Source organism: Pleurodeles waltl, chromosome 7 (assembly GCF_031143425.1).
Source record: "Pleurodeles waltl isolate 20211129_DDA chromosome 7, aPleWal1.hap1.20221129, whole genome shotgun sequence".
Classification (NCBI taxonomy): domain Eukaryota; kingdom Metazoa; phylum Chordata; class Amphibia; order Caudata; family Salamandridae; genus Pleurodeles; species Pleurodeles waltl.
Genome location: NC_090446.1, coordinates 227,647,368 through 227,667,593, shown reverse-complemented (window position 1 = coordinate 227,667,593; position 20,226 = coordinate 227,647,368).

The following is a 20,226-nucleotide window of genomic DNA, read 5'->3' as shown; positions in this document are numbered from 1 at the left end:
ACAGTAAAAAAATGGTGGCCACGTCAGCAGCGGTGCGTACCGTCACCGCCGGCGTACATCGTCATTGGCTACTGGGGCCCATAGGGCCCAATGTTCACCAATGCTGAATTGCGCCGTGGTCTTCGACCGCCCACTGCGACGGTGTACAACGCCAGAGCAGTTACCTCATTTCCCCTTGTCCCACCTTGCAGGTCAATAGCTGCCATTTCAGGGGTCCACATGGCATGGAAAAACTGTGTCACACCTATTTAGGCCTGGAATACGGACAGATAAAGGCACATTGCGAATTTGCAACTTTTAACCAAATAACACAATGTGATACCTAAGTGTTGGATGACCCTCTGCTCGCTGTTCTCCTCCATAGGGCACGTCTGCTGGGATAGGTGATGAGATGGCGGCATCCTCCGGTATACAGACCTCTGGTGGAGCTGTCGACAATGGAAGAGAGACGCATCATTATCACCTACACACTTGATCGTGCAACAATCCTGGAACTGTGTGCCCAGTTGGAGCCAGACCTGATGTCAGCTATCCGCCATCCCACAGGAATCCCCCCTCTAGTGCAGGTTCTGTCTGTACTCCATTTCCTGGCCAGTGGGTCTTTTCAAACAACAGTGGCCATGGCATCAGGGATGTCCCAGACAATGTTCTCTAACGTGTTATCAAGGGTGTTATCTGCCCTGCTGAAACACATGCACAGCTACATCGTTTTCCCTCAGGTGGAGGATTTGCCCACAGTGAAAGGTGACTTTTATGCCCTGGGACATTTCCCCAACATCATTGGTACCATTGATGGTACACATGTGGCATTTGTTCCCCCCCCCCCCGCAGGAATGAACAGGTGTACAGAAACCGGAAAAGCTACCATTTTATGAATGTGCAGATGGTGTGTTTGGGAGACCAGTAGATCTCCCATGTGAATGCCAAGTATCCTGGCTCTGTGCATGACGCTTACATTTTGAGGAATAACAGCATCCCTTATGTGATGGGGCAACTCCAGAGGCACCAGGGTGTGGCTAATAAGTAAGCCCAAGGTCCAAGTACAGTTGACATTGGTGTCTGGGTATGGGTTAGTGTCTGTCTAACAGTTGTCCCTCGACATTTGCAGGTGACTCCGGTTACCCCAACCTGTCATGGCTACTGACCCCAGTGAGGAATCCCAGGACAAGGGCAGAGGAACGCTACAAGGAGGCACATGGGCGAACCAGGAGGATTATGGAACGCACCTTTGGCCTCCTGCAGGCCAGATTCTGGGGTCTCCATCTTACAGGTGGCTCCCCATACTACTCACAGAAGAAGGTGTGCCAGATCATCGTGGTCTGCTGTATGTTGCACAACCTGGCTTTGCGACGCCAGGTGCCTTTTCTGCAGGAGGATGGGCCAGATAGTGGTCGTGTGGCAGCTGTGGAGCCTGTGGACAGTGAAGAAGAGGAAACAGAAGAAGAAGATGTCGACAACATCATCATGCAATACTTCCACCGAGACACAGGTAAGAAGATATAACTGATTCCCACTTCTCATACTATTGTTTGAGCTAATGTAGGTCTGTCATTTTCACTCAGTGTATGGACCCTGACTTGTTACTTTGCTTTTCCATTTCACAGATCTGGGTCCCACTTTGTGTCCTCTGCTATGTTTACTGGTGGCCTACAGCTGTGTAACATTGGTATGTGAACAAGTACATTGACATTGCTATATCCCAGACATTTTGCAATTACACATTTGTGAAAGCACAAACTGACTCCAGATTGTTTTGTGATTCAAAGGAGTTTATTTATGTGCAAATAAGTGGAGGGGGGTTGTAAAATGGGCTGGGGTGATGGTGGATGAATGTCTATGGCAGATTCCAGTCTATTTGTTTCACAGGTGCATTGTCCAGTGGAGCAATGGCAGTTTAAGGTGGACAGGGTGTCAAAGTGGAACAGAAGGGTGACATTCAGAGGGGTCTTATTTCCTGGCGGGGGTCTTGGCAATGTTCTCTGTCTTGTTCCTGGATCTCAGGGACTGTTTGCGGGGTGGTTCTCCTTCTTCAGGGGGTGGGGTGCTGGTAGCCTGTTGTTCCTGTGGCGGTGCCTTCTGTCAACTGGTGCCGGCGGAGGTGGAAGGCTGTTCATCGTCCAGGCTAGTGACAAGGGCCCGTTGGTGTGCCACTGTGTCCCTCCTGGTGATGACAAGGTCTGCCAGCACCCCTGCAATGGTGACCAGGGTGTTGCTGATTGAATTTAAGTCCTCCCTGATCCCCAGGTAGTGTTCCTCCTGCAGCTGCTGGTTTTCCTGAAACTTGGCTTGTACCGTGCCCATGGTCTCTAGGGAATGGTGGTAAGCTGCAATAATATTGGAGAGTGCCTCGTGGAGAGTGGGTTGCCTGGGCCTGTCCTCCCCTTGTCGCACATCAGTCCTCCCAGCTTCCCGGTTATCCTGTGCCTCTGTCCCCTGAACCATGTGCCCACTGCCACTGCCCCCAGGTCCCTGATCGTCCTGTGTTAGTGGGTTTGCCTGGGTTCCCTGTAGTGGTGGACACACTGCTGATTGACGTGTCCTGGGGATAGAGGGATGGGCCCGCTGGGTGGGTGCTGTGGCGGTGTTTCCTGAGGGGGGAGGTTCAGTTGTGGATTGTGTCTGTGTCGGGGAACCGACTGTCCCGAGGTCTCTGATGGGCCGGGCTGGTTATCTTGATCCAGGTGTGCAGAGCTATTATCGTCACTGTGGGCCTCTTCTGTGGGGGGACTGACTATGTCTGGCACCTCCTGTCCGGTGACGTTGGGTAGGGGTCCTGTTGGGGTGTGAATACATAATCCTAGTATCTGTGTGTGCCATCTTGTGCAATGAGTGAGTTAACCTCTACTCCTGTGCTTGCATTATTGCCATGGCCCTTGCGAGATTGGTGACTTTGGGGCATGAGTGAGTCTCTCTACTGGACATGCTTTGGTGATCGGTGTCCATGCATTGGTGTTACATGCAGGGCTTGATTTTGGGATGTATGGGTTGTGGTAGTGGGGTATCTGTGGGGTGCTGGGGGATGGGTGTGAGGGTGAGGGTGGGAGGGTGAGGGTGGGAGTATGTGATGACATGTAGGTGGGGTGGGGGGATATGGTAGTTAAGATTTGACTTACCAGAGTCCAGTCCTCCTGCTACTCCTGCGAGGCCCTCAGGTTGAATGATTGCCAAGACTTGATCCTCCAATGTTGTTAGTTGTGGGGGAAGAGGTGGGGGTCCACCGCTAGTCCTCTGTACAGCAATCTGGTGTCTGGATACACGGAACGTACCTTCCCCCGTAGGTCATTCCACCTCTTCCTGATGTCATCCCGTGTTCTTGGATGCTGTCCCACTGCGTTGACCCTGTCGGCGATTCTTCGCCATAGCTCCATCTTCCTAGCAATGGATGTCTGCTGCACTTGTGATCCGAATAGCTGTGGCTCTACCTGGATGATTTCTTCCACCATGACCCTGAGCTCCTCTTCTAAAAACCTGGGGTGTCTTTGAGGTGCCATGATGTGGTGTGGGTGATGTGTGAGGTGCTGTCTGTTGTAATGTGTGAGGGGATGTGTTGGTGTGTGTTGTTTGAAGTGCGTGGATGTTGTATAAGTGATGGTGTTGTGTGTCTGTGGATGCTGGTGTTGCGTTAGCTGATCTCTCTCTCTGGCCTTCTTTCAAATTCCTGGTTGTAAGGGTTTGTGGGTGATGTTGGTGTGTGCTTTATATTGGATTGGGTGTGTGGGTGTGGTGTGTGCATGTGTATCAGGTGTGTGTATTTTGAATTGTCCAATGTGGTTGTGTTTTGTAAATGTGTGTGTATTTTGAGCACGGCAGTGTGTACTGCCAATGGATTACCGCGGTTGAAAGACCGCCGCGTTGATTCGTGGGTCGTGATACTGTCGGCGTATTATTGTTGGTGTGATGGTGTGGGTTTTGGTGTCGCCAGTTTATCACTGACCTTTGGTGTGGCGGACTTGTGTGGTTGTCTGTTTTGTGGTGGATTCCGAGCTGTGAGTCGTAATACCTGTAGCGGAATTCCGCAGCCGCAACGGTATGCTGGCGGTCTTCTGCACAGCGGTAAGTGGGTTTTACCGCCAGGGTTGTAATGAGGGCCTATTTTTCTTCATGACCTTCCTTATTTTTTTTCTGTCTTTTATACTCTTTGCGCTGTAGGTTAGGTTAGGTCAAACGTTAGCATAGGGATAGTTTAGGATAATTTAGTGTTAGTGATGTTTAAAGATTTACAGTGTTTAACCTTGTTAGGTGGGTATATGGGTGGGTAGTATATTAAGAAGGGGTGATGTTTATTATGTTTGAAAGTCAAATTAAAAAAATATAAAAAATGTATATATGTCTTTAGATTTAAATGTATATTTAGTTTCTGATAGGAGTAGTTTATGTTGTTGTTGTGTAAATATGTGTCTTACTGGGGGTAGGAGTTGATGTGTAACATGTCTGGTGTGGTATACGTGTAGGATTAGATACGATAAGTGTAGGTAGATTAAGCTAGTTCAATGATGTGTTAGTGTAGGTAAGATAGTTTAGGAGAGTTTAGGATTATTTAGGTTAGGTTAGGTAAGATAAGTTAGGGTAGTTAGTTTTAGATTTAAATGCTATTTTAGATATTAATAAAATGTGTTTGCTACTTTAACAACTGCTTTGTGACTAACTGCATAGGAGTTGACCTATATTGTTTGGTGGTGTTAAACACATGCTATGGGTTTTCCATGCAGTGTTTGTTTCCATGTGACTTGTTGGAATACCTAGGGACCCGAAACTGTGATGTTTGGAATGGATTGATGTAAAGGATCCTCACACATGACTTGATTCTGTATGTGTCACTCCTGCTGTGAATTGACACACAAGGTCAAACAGGTATTCCCATACTTTTGCAGTGTGTTTGTGAGTGAGGCTACATGTATTGGATGGTTGCTCATGTCAAAGGATTGTTAATATTCTGTTCAGTTTTGGCTCACACGCTGATGCCAGCCACTTACACACTCACCCCTGCATCATTTGCTTGTCACACCAGTGTTGTTTGCCGGCTAGTACCCATGGATGTGCTCCCGACCAGTGCTGTGACTTCATTCACCATTACCACTCACTGAATTGTACTTGTTGCACTTCATGCTGTAATCTTGAGCAACTATTTGCTAGTCTTGATACACATAGGGTTTGCCAAATATATTTCCATTAGCTTGTGTAGCTTTGTCTATGGCTCAATGACACACATGTCCCTTTGGATAGTAATTGGTGTCTTTGGGTCACAACATCCACTATGGTCCAGACACCAAGAGAAATACAACACACAACTTGAACTCAGTGCATTTATTTACATGTACAAATTTGTTTAGGATCACAGGCACAGGTCTTTCTGCAACAACCCCAACAGGTCTTTTTGAGCAATAGGATATCCGGACAGACTCCAGGGGGGATACATTGCATGGAATGTGTGGAGCAAAGGAGTGTTTCAGTGAGGAAGAGGCGGAGCAATTTGCCAATAGGGAAGATAGGCCTAATCAACAGTCTACAAATTGGTTAGAACAACAGGTGGGACAGCAAATTGAGGACAGTACCATTTGGAAAGTACACTATCATGGTCAGTGAAGGAAACTGGCCCCATTTTTGCAGTACTCTTCCACTTTTTACCTGACATCTGATGCCAACTTGACTGAGTGTGTGCTGGGATCCTGCAATCCAGGCCCCAGCACCTGTGTTCTTTCCCTAAAACTGTACCATTCTTCAACAATTGGCATACCCCTGACCCACTGCTGAGTCCCTTGTAAAACGTGCCAGTGGCACCAAGGGCCCTGTGACCAGGGAGGGTCCCTAAGGGCTGCAGGATATATATTGTGCCACCCTAAGGGACCGCTCACCAAACACATGCACACTGCTAATGTAGCTTGTGTGTTCTGGTGGGGAGAAAAAGGTAAAGTCGACATGGCATCCCCCTCAGGGTGCCATGCCCACAAACCACTGCCTGTGGCATAGTTAAGTCACCTCTCTAGCAGGCCTTACAACCCTAAGGCAGGGTCTAAAATCTCACAGGTGAGTGCAAAGTTGCATGAGCAATAAGCCCCTACAGTGTCTAAGTCCATTCTTAGAGATTGTAAGTGCAGTGTCGCCATACTGAGTATATGGGATGGGAGTTTGTCATTACGAACTCCACAGCTCCATAACGACTTCACTGAAGTCTGGGAAGTGTGGTATCAAACACAATAAACTCACACTGATGCCAGTGTTGGATTTATTTTGAAAAATACACCCAGAGGGCTTGTTAGAGATGCACCCTGTATTTTACCTAATCCTGAAGGAATGTCTGGTCTGTGCCAGTCTGCCACTAAGAGAAAAGTTTCTGACCCCATGGGCTGAGAGCCTTTGTGTTCTCTGAGGCCAGGATCAAAGCCGGCACTGGGTGGAAGTGTTTCACACCCCCGCAGGAACTGTAACAGTTGGCAGTGAGCTTTAAAGGCTAGGGCCTCCTATTAGAATGCCACAGGGCACTCCAGCTAGTGGGGATGCCCGCCCCCCCGACAAGCCCCACTTTTGGCAGCAAGTTTTGTGGGAGACTCAGGAATGCTTAGGATGCAGTATCCTCCATCTTGGTTTGGAGGACAGGGACCAATAGGGTGAAGTCTGTGTCCCCCTCCCCAAGGGGAGTAGACACTGGAAGGGTGTAGTCACCCTCAGAGGAAGTAGCCTTTGGCTACTGCCCCCTGACCCCTGTGATGCCCCTAATCCAGGATTTAATGACCTCCCTAAACCCACCTCATCAGAATCCTGGTGACCTCAAGAAGAAAGAAGAAGGACTGCTAAACTGACCCCCCAGCAGAGAAGACTGAAGACACCAACTGACTTGGCCCCAGCCCTACAGGCCTGTCTCCAGCTTCTGATGCCCTGCTACAAAATGCGATGTATCCTCCAGGATCAGTGACCTCTTAAAAGCCTCAAGAGGACTGCCTGCGCCCCAGAGGACCAAGATCTCTTGTAGACAGTGACCAAGGCTAAAAAAGAAACACCAACTAAGGACTCCTGAACCACCCCTGATCCGTGAATCCTGCCCACTCTGCACCCGATGCCCACGGCCCGTGCCCAGGTGGCTCAACTGACTAGAACTGGTCCCAAGACAAATCTGACTGGGTATCCACCTTAGGTTCACCCATCCTGTCCAACACGACGACGCATGCAGTCTAAATCTGGAGGACCCCCTGACCACGAGAGAACTAGACAAAGATTCCAGACGCCAAAAGCTACTACTGCACCCGCAGCCCCCTGGCCTTGGGGATTCCAACCTTTGGTGCAGCCACGTCCAGCAGGTGGCTGCTTGTCCAGCCCTTAGTTTCCAGAAACGACCCCCTGGACTTAGTCTGCAGCATCTTTGTGAGCCCTGGGGTCCCCCTTTTGGAAAGCATTGGGAGCCTGACACTGTTTTTGCTCCATGCACCTGACTGCCCCTGCATCGCTGAGGGTGTGTGTTTGGTGCTGACCTGTGGCCCCCCCAGTGCTTCTCCAAACCCCCCAGGTCTGTCCTCCGAAGAGGCGGGTACTTACCTGCAAGCAGGCCGAATTCCGAGTGCCCCCATTCTACATGGGAGCCCACGTTAACACAACTTCAACTTTGACCTCTGCACCGGCCATCCCTGTGTTGCTGATGGTAGGTGTTTGGGGTTAACTTGAACCCCAACCTGTGAACCTTCTTAACCCCAGAGAATAGAACTGTAAGATTGTACTTACCTCAAAACTGTGCTAAATTTTCTTCCCCAAAACTGTTTCTGAAAATTGCAGTGTCAACTTTTAAAACAGATTATTGTAATGTATTTTTAAAACTTGCCAAATTGAGACAAAGTGGTATTGATACATGAGTTGGATACTTACTTGCAGCAGTACTTACCTGCAAGTTGAATCTTGTAGTTCTAGAAATAAAGTAACAAAATGTATTTTTGCAAAATAAAAACAATTGGCCTAGAGTTAGTCATTGACTGTGTGTTTCATTTATTGCCTGTGTGTGTACAACAAATGCTTTGCACTACCCTCTGATAAGCCTAACTGCTTGCCCACACTACCACAAAAGAGAGCATTATCTACCATAGCCTCTGTTAAACCTCTGGGGAATCCCTGGACTTTGTGTACACTATATCTCATTTTGATATACTATATACAGAGCCAGCTTCCTACAGTCATCAGCACTGGGTAAGAGGGAAACTGGCCATTTAGCGCAGATAAATGCTACCAGGAGTTTTTTTCTGTGGAAAGAGATGAAGTCCACATCTTCCTCCTTTGATGTGTATGGTGCTTTCCATGAGGGGGTTCTTGTTGGTGATGGAGGTGACGGAGGCACACACTCGTCAGGAGCCGATGATGGGACCCCTCTCCGCAGCAGAATTCCTCAGTGCCAACAAGTGAGGTAGCACTGCACTAAAGATAGCCTGCTGGTTTGCCAGCACACCAACGTCAGAGTGGTAGGCACCAATTGTTGCTATGTATGTGTCCTGCTTCTGCTCCATGGAATTGAGGATGTTGCATATTGCCCCAGCTGGTTGGCATCCTTGCTGGTGACAGTTTGGCAGGGCAGTTGCTATGCCTCTGCCTCATGACTCCAGCAATGTCAGGCAGGAAGTGTTTGAGGCAACAGATTGAAGGATAGGAGCCTTCTATAGATGCTGAAGTATTCTTATTTGGACTGACACACCTACAGATTGCCTCTAGAGTACCCGCCATGGTCTCTATACCCACCCACATCACATGTACCATCGCCCGCTGGACTCCTACCTCACAATGTTGGAATGTAACCTGGAGCTCTCGGAGTCCGGGGCTGTGGGTGGGCTTGCAGGTGATGTTTGTTAGGTGAAGAGTGGATCCTCTGTGGACCCCATAATGCTGTCAGCCCTTCCCACAACCAGAGATGGTGTATCGAGGAGGACAGGATTTGCCGGTGGGTGTCTTGTTCAAGGGTTGACAAGCTGTCATCCTTAACAAGATCCTCATCCCGGGCAGGGAGCTGGTCAGGAGCTGTAGGTACATCCTCTCCAATGAAATAGATATATATTAATGGTAGTCAGTGTTAGATGTTGACATGAGTAATCTGATTGACAAGCTGACTTGCTACTATTTGACTTTCAGTACAACACTGATGTATAGGATGACTGTTACACAGAGGTGTTGAGTCGAAGTTGCACAGTAGTTGCCTTTCAGATGGCAATATCTTTGAATTGTTCATACAACCACTGTGTGCAAGGCTGACTTTTTGTGTCATGACATGTATTGCAACACAGTTACACAGCTTGCTGGGCTTACCATTACTGCACACATGATAAGAGGTAAGGACCACATCTGCCAGGGTGATTTGCATTCTTTTTCATGATGGCTATACTAATTGTGTTTTGACATATTGACATCATTACTGTGCACAGCCCACCTAGTGCCCAGGGTGCCTGTATTCCTTGAGGCCAGTATTCAGCCCACAGCTCCTGTGCCAGTGAATTGGGTGTGGTCATGAATTAGTTATGATCCTGCCATCTGGCTTTCACACTGTACACCATGGAGCTCTGCCTTGTCCAGCCTTGCATGCACATTGTGCATTCATGTGACCATGGGATTGATTCTTCTCACACATATCCTGCCCACCTCTACACACCGAACAAACCTTCTATACTGCAGGAACGTGTGAGAGCATGTACCTACCTTACATTTACTCTTTGTGTATAGCCATGCAATTGTGTTGCATGCACATTTGACTTAATTTTGGAAATAGTTGGCACTGTGTGTCAACTGTGGGGATGGGCCCAGGCCCCTCGATAAGTTGCTAGCACTGACATTTGATAATTATCAGAGTTGGGTATCTGCATAGTATCACACGTCCTTTCACTCAGGCCCACACACTTTCACATGTACATGCCTTCTCTGTTACTCCTCATTTTATGCCAGTGACTCTACTTAATGCCACACAGTGATGGAACCAAGATCATACATTGACTCTCATGTGCCCACAATACCAACAATATGTCATACCCTCAGGGTACCAGGCACAAGTGGTAAAATTACGTGGGAGAGTGGAATGGTGGAAGGGTAGAGGTGGATGTAAAGGATAACAAGCAAAACAAAATAAGAGACTGGGGAGAAGAGTAGCAAAAATAAGCACCAGCACATGAAGAGGAGAGATAAACAGCATAGGGCTAGAACCTCCAGCAAGAGTAGGGTAGAAGTGGGGGAGAGATGAAAGATGAAGAGTACAACATGGAGGGGAGAGTGGATCTAAAGTGTCCAGAGCAAGATAAATAAAAGTTGAGGCTGGAGGTGCAAGGTAGGGCATGAATGGGAACAGTAGACATAAAAGAAACAGAACCATCAGAATATGAGTGGCAGGAAGAGGGAAGGGTGAGAGGTGGATGCAAGAGTGCAGGATCACCAAAAACATGTAAACGCTGGGTAGGGAGGCAGGGAGAATTAGTTGTTACAGGGGCAGAACCAGTGAGATAAGACTAGAGCCTGGACAGAGATACAAGATAAAGTGTCCAGCAGGGAAGAGAGGGTGCTTAAAGAGAAGCATAATCAGTGAGAAAGGTAATAGCAGGGGGAGGGAATTGGCAAAGTGTAGAGTGTGGAAGAAGGAGGTGGATGTAAGAAATGCAGGAACAGTGAAACAAACTAAGAGGCTGGAGGTGAAAGGGGAGAGGTGGATTTAAATGGATCAGACCAGCAAAAAAAAGGTACAAAGCTGTAAGGGAGATGAGTTGTGAAACATAGCACATGGATGGGTGATATGAGAGAGACAGAACAAGCACAGAACTTCAGTGAAGGGGAAGAGAGAGGTAGATGTAAAAGGGGCAGAGTCAATAGGTACTCTAAGAGTTAGGCAGAGAGATGAAGAGAAGCCTAAAGTTTTGAGGAGGGAGATGGATATACGAGACTGTGCCAGTAAGAAAAAAACAAACATGGGGGAATGAACGAGATGGATGTAAGAGGGACAGCATGCACATGGTAAGGTAAGAGTCTAAGGGAAAGATGAGAAAATGATTAGGGCATGGGGAGTGGGGGGGTTTAAGAGGATCAGAATCAATTAGAAAAGAGAAGATGCCTATGAGGATGGAAGGGGGGGGTGGATGTAAATAAAGCAGAGCAAGAAAAAAGTGGTGAGGCTGGTGAGAGATGGGAGTTGAAGGGAAGTGTATGGATAAGGTGTGTGGAATTGAAAGAGACAGAGCCAGAATGGGAACATAAGCAGAGTAGAGAGAGAAGTAGTGGTGAAAGGTGGATATAAGAAAGCAAAACCAGCAATGAGGTTGGGCGGAGGTAGACAGGAGGGGAGTGGTGGAAGTGAAGTGACCAGAACTAGTAGGAGAAAGTTGAAGCAAAAAGTAGGAGTCTGAAGGGGAGGTAAATATGCTCTAAAAATCTGTAGCAGGCTCAAAACCTATCAGCATGTTCGGACATCTCTTTCTTGCCCCTTTCTTGAAATGCGTAGAAAAAGAAGTCAACTTCCAAATCTCTTTCATAAAAAGTAATTTACTCATTAGCAACATGCCGGATGGTTTCTGACAACTCTAGGATTTTGGAGTAGCATATCTTGATGTGTTAGTTGATTTGTGGCTGCCTCTTGATCAGGGAGTTAGAGGACTTAGAGCCGCCTTTATATTACTAAACCTTAATGCCACATTCAGCACTGTTTCCCAGCTGTTGGCTAAAAATTGACTAGTATGTCCCAGAATTTAAGGAATTCCCCTTGTGTAACTTACCTCCATCATATTTGAGGCATCTGAAACAATTCATTCACCATAATGCTAAACCTCTGATTTATGGCATTTATTTGGTCTTTGCTGTTTAATTTTTATCATTCCCAATTAGCCTTACTCATATAGTTTTTTGGTTTTTCTGTGACTATATTTCAACTTGCATGATAGCAGTTGATATCTGAATGAAACGAAATCCATTAAACCATTATAGTGACAAATAAACAATCCCATTTTTAAAGGATTTCATGCCATATGGTGTTCTCTTTGGTGTCTGGTGGAGCTGGGACAATTACCCACATTGGCAGAGTCAGCACATTCACCATTGTTCATCCACTTGCTTTTATTACATCCAAAAGCAACACAAAATCAGCCATTTACTCCCATCTCACTAGTGTGAAGCATTTGTACAGTCAATTATCTTCTCACTAGATTATGCAAATGCCCTCTATCTTGGGTTTTCTGTCTTTTTGCCCTTCAAACCATTCAGTGCTAGGCTCCTCCTCTGAGAATGCTGCATCGCTATACCATTGATTCCCACCTTTCTGCTGGTTTTTTGGTTCAAAAACCTCTAGCTGCAAAGCACTAACCATTTGCCATTGTGCACTGCATTTAAAAGGTTCTCTCTTTCTACAGCACTCCTTACATTCATTCCAGAATGTTATACTCTGTGCCACCCAAACTCCTGTGCCATCCTAAAATGAAGATGGCCATGACAGAAGGCAGAGCTTTGCAAGACTGGAACTCTATTGCTCTTGAGCTATGGTGTAACTTTAATTATCTGGAAAAACACTTAGGCCCTCGGTATATAGATTGTCGGCAAATGCCAATGGTATGTTGGCGGACGTAGCCGTGGCTCTCTACCGTCCATGCCATTATGACCATAGCCGGTATTCCACCAGAAGGCTGGCGGAATTCTGGCGACGGTCATGCTGGCGGACGGCAGTAAGGTGGTGCTGCTGCCAGCAGCTGTGCCACGCCAACAAAACAATGCCTACCGTATCATGTTCCATGATATGGCCTGGTGTTGTTTTGCTGTGAGACGCTGCTGGCAGCAGCACCGCGTCCCGTCTCCTGCCGGAGAACCCCCTGCAAGCAGGTAAGGTGGGTTCTCTAAAAGGAGAGGGGGTGGGAGGTGTTGTGTGCATGTGTGGGGGTGTGTGTGCCTGTGTTTGAATGCATGCATGTGTGTGTAGTGCTTGGGTGCATGTACGTGCATGTTGTATTGTTTGCTTGCGTGTGTGCCTAGATATATGTTTGTGAGTTTTGCAGGGAGTGTGTATGTATGTATGCATGCGTGGGTGAATGTGTGCATGCATGTGTGTATGCATGTGTTTTGCTGTGTTTATGTTTATGTTTATGTTGGGGGGGATGAGAAGGGGAGAGTGGGGGAGGATTCCGGGGATGGGGATGGGGGAGGGGGATACCCTGATCAGTGCCAGGAAAGGAATTCCCTGGCACTGACAGTGCATACTGCCATGCTTTCTGTGGCGGTACAGAAACCAGGAAAACCATGGCAGTGGACGGGATCAAAATGCCATGGACGGCCTAGTGACAGCTGCCGGGCTGGAGGCTAAAGTCTTTAGCTCGGCAGTCATTACCACCGTGGCAGTCAGTGTGTTAACTTGGCGTTTGAGTAGGTACCGCCAACCTGTTGACTGTAATACCTCAACTATACCACTGACCGCCGGGGTCGTAATGTCCCCCTTAATACTGTCTTTTCTCCACATTAGTACTGCACTTCTGCTTTGGACATTCCTTTGTGCCAGGATGCCCGGTTAGCCTATCATTCTCATTCATCCCATTCAACAGAACAATAACTAAGCTTAATTAATTTAAAGTATTTCGACTTAATAGAGATTTGAAAGCTGTCTCAGACTCTATTTCGATATCAGGACCCATAACTAGAGACAATAAGGATCAGACAAATATTAGTGCACAAGCAGGGCGAGAGAGAAATCCCTATGACTCAGTGGTGCTCAGGGACTCACCGGCTTCCAAAATGCAGCCTGACGAATCTAGCCTGAGTACTCTTTCAATGGTGGAGTCTTCATTAGACATGATCCCTCTTGATGGATGTGGGCAACTCAAGGGAGGGCATGTGGCAGAACCACCTGTGTTAGCTTCAGTGGATTCCTCTGCTGCTTTCTCTACATTTACTGTCAGACTTGATCAACAGGCTTGCTCCGATCCCAGAGCTTCTGGCTTGAATGGCCCTCCTTGCTAACCTTTTGCAAGCATGAGCCTCGGGACCAAAAAGCTTCAGTAGATCTCCTATTCTCCACATCAGGCCCTAAGGGATCATAAAGAGAAGAAGCTAGTCTCCCACTAAGTTAAGTTACACTCCAGACAGCACCCCAAGCAGTAAACATCTCTCAGGAGCTTTCAACTGATTCATGTCACAATTAAAATTTAAAGCTATAGAAAACAGATTATAATGCTCTAATTTCCACCTTTTCGGGATCCGGGAAGGGCCACGTGAGTGCTTAATCCATCACTAGTGTAATTTCAGATCTAATAACTAAGTGATACCTGAGGAGACGACTAAGGATTATGATTCTACCATCACACAGGACCACCGAGTACCATCATTCCAGCTTTAAAATTCCAAGTATCCTAGAACCATCATCATGAACTTTGGTGACGTTTGAGTGAAAGAGTGGGTCTTGAATTATGCTGTTCAGGACAAAGTCTGTCACACTTCCGATAAGTTCTCCTTTAGAATTTTCTCAGATATGTATATCTTAGGAGCTCAGTGACGTACAGAATTCAAGCTCATGACTGATAACTTGAAGAGTTTAGGTGCTCCAGAAGGGATAGTCCAACAGTCCAAACTAAAGGTTATTGACAAGGGCCAGTCTCAGGTCTTTCACAATGTGGCAAAGGCTAAGCACTTTCTGCAAGATATACAGAAAGCCTGCTATGGGAGGAAGAGGGTGGGACGAAGAGGGATCTAGGGGTTAAGTGAGAAGGTTTTTGTAAGCTCTCTGTTTTTTTTTCTTGCATATATAGGGTAATGTGGTCCTAGAGTTTTTTCTGAGCTCAATCCTCTTTATCAATGTTACAACAGGTTGCTTCTGTAGGCAAACAGCTTTTGACCCCCAATTGCTAGCAGTCACCTGAGTGCCATGTCAAAGCACTCATCACGGGGAAGGCAAAGTGTAGGAAGAGGAGGGGGGTCTTTCTTTTGGAGGTGGTGCATTATGCAGGGAGCTTGAGATGGGGGGGCTATTGGGTGGGGTGAAGAGAGCTTTCAGATAGCATTAAAAAAGGAATGCAACTGAACTCATAGAACCCATGGCAAGGAATTCAATATTGTTTACAGTGTTGATAATAGGACATGGCTCTCCGATTAGTCCAAATTATTCCTTGTAACACCAATGGTATAAAACACAGAATCAAATTTCAAGCAATGCTCGCCTGTTCCATATCATTAAACACAAGTGTAATATTTTTTCAGGAAATGCATTTAAAAAACAAAACTCCTCTCCAAGAACACCAGAGTATATTCAATCATTTCCTTACACGCCGTAATTAGAGGAGTGGCAGTTATGATTGCCAAACAGCTGTATTGTGAAATGGTTGGTGTAATTAGAGATCCAGATGCCAGATGGATCTGGGTGAAAATCAAGATTCAAAACCAACTGATAAGTTATTACAGCACTATGGAAGACTCCCCAGGCCTTAAAAACCATATATAATTCAGCAGAAGAAACTCCAGGCTCTTTAGTGATCAATGTCATCTTTAGACTTGTGTTGCTTAAATAACAGCAGAAAAAACCCTAAAATATTAAGAAATTTTGATCACTAATGCAAAATTCAGCGTTGGTGGGCGTATGGTTGGTGTTAAAGCAGCGGCAAAACTGCCAACAGGCTGGTGGTAAAAAAAATGGAATCACGACTGTGGCGGAAACCGCCAACATAGACAGCCACTTTAACACTCCGACCGCCACGGCGGTACAAACAAACACCGCAGCAGTAACCGCCAACAGACAGGCGGAACACAATGTACCGCCCACAGTATTACAACAGTCCAATCCGCCACTTTTTCCGGGGCAGATTCACAACGAACAAAAACACGGCGGAAACAGGACTTGGAAGGGAAAACGCTCACCTCTACACACCCCACGAGGAACCAGGACACCATGGAACCAGAACTCCAGATTTTCTCTGCCTTTGTCTTCCTGCTCCTCTACCAGGAGCATGAACGCTGGTGGCGAAGACCACGGTGAGTACTGCACCTACGACACAGGGAAGGGGGGAGGGAAAAAAGAGTGACACACACACGCAACACGCAACACCCCCACCCCCACTCTCACCCACTACAACACACACACCAATACGTATTGATACATTACAGTTACACCCTCCAACCCCCCGGAAGAATGCAAAGACAAAAGGAAATGATTTGAACGTTTGTAATCTATTAAAATCCAGTACTCAAAAATATATCTACACACTATAAACAAATATATACACCAAGAATACAAGTCCAAGGTATTCCACCATTAAAGTCCGTGGACCACTGGGCCCAAAATGCATGGGTGAGGCCCACACAAGGTGCCCGATCAAAATGGAGAGAACACTGCTGGGGCATCAGATAGAAGTACAACAGGCACCTTAGGGGGAAGGGAAGGGAGGGCACCTCAGCCAGATGAGTGCACGATGCCAGATCCATGAGGGGGCTCCATGCCCACTGCTGTATCCTGGGGAGGGCAAAGCCACAGTCTCTCAAGTCTCTCCAGTGGGTGGTTTGCCCACTGCTTTATCCTGGGGAGTGCAAAGCCACAGTCTCACAAGTCTCTCAAGTGCAGTGGTTTGCCACTGCTTTATCCTGGGGAGTGCAACACCACAGTTTCTCAAGTGGATAACAGTCTCCACTGCTTCTGGAGGGGTCTTTGTGCCCAGAGTGCTTCATCCTGCCAAGGACTGAGGTAGTGGATGTCTTTCTCCACTGGCCAAGGACTGAGGTAGTGGATGTCTTTCTCCACTGGTTCTGGAGGGGGCTTGGTGTCCAGAGTGCTTTATCCTGCTCGTGGCGGCATCGGAGCTTTTGGTGCTCAGTGGTCTGCGGTGCTGGTGGTGGCAGTGTCCTGTGAAGTGGTGCTTGTGGTGGCGTTGTCCTTGGCAGCGGTGCTGGTGGCGGCGGTGTCCTGTGAAGTAGTGCTTGTGGCGGTGGTGTCCTTGGCAGCAGTGCTTGTGGCGGCGGTGTCCTTGGCAGCGGTGCTTGTGGCGGCAGTGTTCTTGGCAGCGGTGCTGGTGGCGGCGGTGTCCGTGGCAGCAGTGCTTGTGGTGGCGGTGTCCTTGGCAGCGGTGCTTGTGGTGGCGGTGTCCTTGGCAGCGGTGCTGGTGGCGGCAGTGTCCTTGGCAGCGGTGCTTGTGGCGGTCTTGTCCGCCGTGCAGGTTTTTCGCGACTTGCCTGTCTTTCTGTGCCCCTTCCCCACCTTGGATGGTGGCACAGCTGTCTTCCCACTCCCAACTGTACTCCTGGGAGAGGCTTTGGTGGTAGATGTTTTGCCTTTCTCCCGCCGGGCACTGGCCAACTTTTTATGCTTTTGAGGTGGGGGACTGTCCATGGTCTGTCTCCTTGGCACACTGGCTGCCCTCCTGCTTGGCACAGTCCAGAAGCCGGTTACTGCTGGCACCGCTGTTCCCGCTGATGTTGTGGCTGAGGTGCTGGGTTGTGACCTGGAAAGGCGGGCCCTAGGGGACTGAAGGGGTGGGGGAGATGAGGGGAAAAGGTCAAGGCTGGACAGGAAAAGTTTTTGGGACACACTGGGACGGGTAGATGGAGGGGGTTTGGGAGTGGAGGAAGAGGTAGTGGTTGTAGGAGGTGTACGTTTGCTGACTTTGGGTGAAGGTGCATGGGCTGGAGGCTGTCGTGAGGTGGATGGCGGTTGGGTGGGTGTGTGGCTGTGTTTGTGTACCTTGGGAGATGGGCTCACAGACACACTGGGAGAGGACACAGGGGATGTGTGAATTGTGGCGGGTGGTGAGTGCAAGTGAGTGGGGAGTGGTGATGGGTGTGCTGGTGATGGACGTAGTGGCTGAAGATGTGGTGCATGCAGGTGTGAGTGGAGACGAGACCAGGAGGGAGGAGGGAGACGTTGAGGAGGGGGATACAGTGGAGGCAGTGGATGTTGGTATGTGTGCATGGGTTTGATGCTTGTGTGAGTGCCTGTGGGATGTGTGGTGCTCATGTTTGCCAGAGCTTCCCTGGTGTGTTGAGGTGTGTGCATGCTGGTCTGATGGTGTGCTTGTGATAGGCTGAGGTACAGGGGATTGGGTCTGGGTGGATGAAGTTGGAGGGGGGAGGCTGGACACAGGGACAATGGCTGCCATCAGTGCTGAGACCAGAGTCTGAAAAGTTCGCTGTTGGGCTGCCTGACCAGAATGAATGCCCTCCAGGTATGCACTGGTCTGTTGCAACTGCCTCTCTACACCCTGGATGGCATTCAAAACGGTAGACTGCCCAACAGTGAGGGACCTGAGGAGGTCAATGGCCTCCTCACTGAGGGCAGCAGGGCTGACTGGGGCAGGGGCTGAGGTGCCTGGGGAGAAGGAGATGCCCACCAACCTTGGTGAGCGACCACAGGGCACACTGTGATGCCCTCAAGGGCCCATCCAACTCCGGATAGGCCATCGCCAGGATCCGGAACATCAGGGGGGTTATGGTGCGATGGGCACCCCTCCCACGTTGGGAGGCCATCCTCAGCTGGGACTCCCCCGCCTTCTTGCTCCAGCGGCGAATGTCCTCCCATCTTTTCCGACAGTGGGTGCTCCATCTGTGGTGGACCCCCAGGGTCCGGACTTCCTTGGTGATGGCACGCCAAATATCCTTCTTCTGGTGGGCGCTGACCTACAGGAATAGTACAGGGGAAAAGGAGAAGAGATAACCGTCCGCACCGTCACAGTCTTTGGCCCCCATCCCTACCCTTGCCATGCCACACATGCACTCACCGTCGTTTCATGCACACATCATTCTCCCCCCCATCTTCCATCCACACCACTCCAAACAGGCATTGCCTATTCGGCATGCTCACAGTGTACTTACCTGTTTGTCTGGAGGACCGTAGAGTAGCGTTTACTGGGGGAGGACCCCATCCACTAGTTTCTCCAACTCCTCCATGCTGAAGGCAGGGGCCCTTTCCCCAGACACATGAGCCATTGTCTCTTACAGCAGCACTTGCAGTGTAGGTCCTCTCCTGTCGAAGATCGGGTATCAAGTGAGTGAACAGAGAGAAAATGGCGGTGACGTCCGCGGCGGTGCGTACCATCACAGCCGGCGTACATCGTCATTGGCTCCTGGGACCCATTGGGTCCAATGTTAAACAATGCAGGAATGCACCGCAGTCTTCGACCGCCCACGCGACGGTGTACAACGCCAGTGCAGTTACCTCATATCCCCTTGTCCCACATTACAGGTCAGACAGACGCTATTTCAGGGGGCCACATGGCATTCATTTTAAATGCGTCACACATATCTAGGCCTTGCATACACACTAATACAGGCAGATAGCGGTTTAAAAAAATTGTAGAATAAAGTTGTGTTTACGTATCTCAGTGTTGGTTGACTCTCTGCTCGCTGATCTCCTCCATAGAGCACGTCCGCTGGTGCAGGGGAGGAGATGGTGGCATCCACCGGTGTACAGACCGCTGGTGGACCTGTCGACAATGGAGGAGCGACATGTAATTGTCACCTACAGACTTGATCATGCCACAATCCTGGAACTGTGTGTCCAGTTGGAGCCAGACCTGATGACAGCTATCCGCCATCACACAGGAATCCCCCCTCTAGTGCAGGTCCTGTCAGTACTCCATTTCCTGGCAAGTGGGACTTTTCAAACTACAGTGGCCATGGCATCAGGGATGTCCCAGCCTATGTTCTCCAACGTGTTGTACAGAGTGTTGTCTGCCCTGCTGAAACACATGCGGAGCTACATCGTTTTCCCTCAGGTGGAGGATTTGCCTACAGTGAAAGGTGACTTCTATGCACTGGGACATATCCCCAACATCATAGGTGCCATTGATGGGACACATGTGGCCCTCCGCAGGAGTGAACAGGTGTACAGAAACCGGAAGAGTTGCCATTCGATGAATGTTCAGATGGTGTGTTTGGCCGGCCAGTACATCTCCCATGTGAATGCCAAGTTTCCTGGATCAGTGCATGACGCTTACATTCTGAGGAATACCAGCATCCCTTATGTGATGGGGAAGCTCCAGAGGCACCGTGTGTGGGTATTAGGTGAGGACATGGACCCTATACAGTGTGACTAGGTGTCTGGGTCTGGGGATGTCCCTAAGAGTCAGTGTGTGTCTAACAGTTGTTCCTCGACATTTGCAGGTGACTCTGGTTACCCCAACCTGTCATGGCTACTGACCCCAGTCAGGAATCCCAGGATAAGGGCAGAGGAACACTACAATGAGGCCCATGGGCGAACTAGGAGGGTTATAGAGAGGGCCTTCGGCCTCCTGAAGGCCAGGTTCCCGTGCCTCCATATGACAGGTAGTTCCCTATTCTACT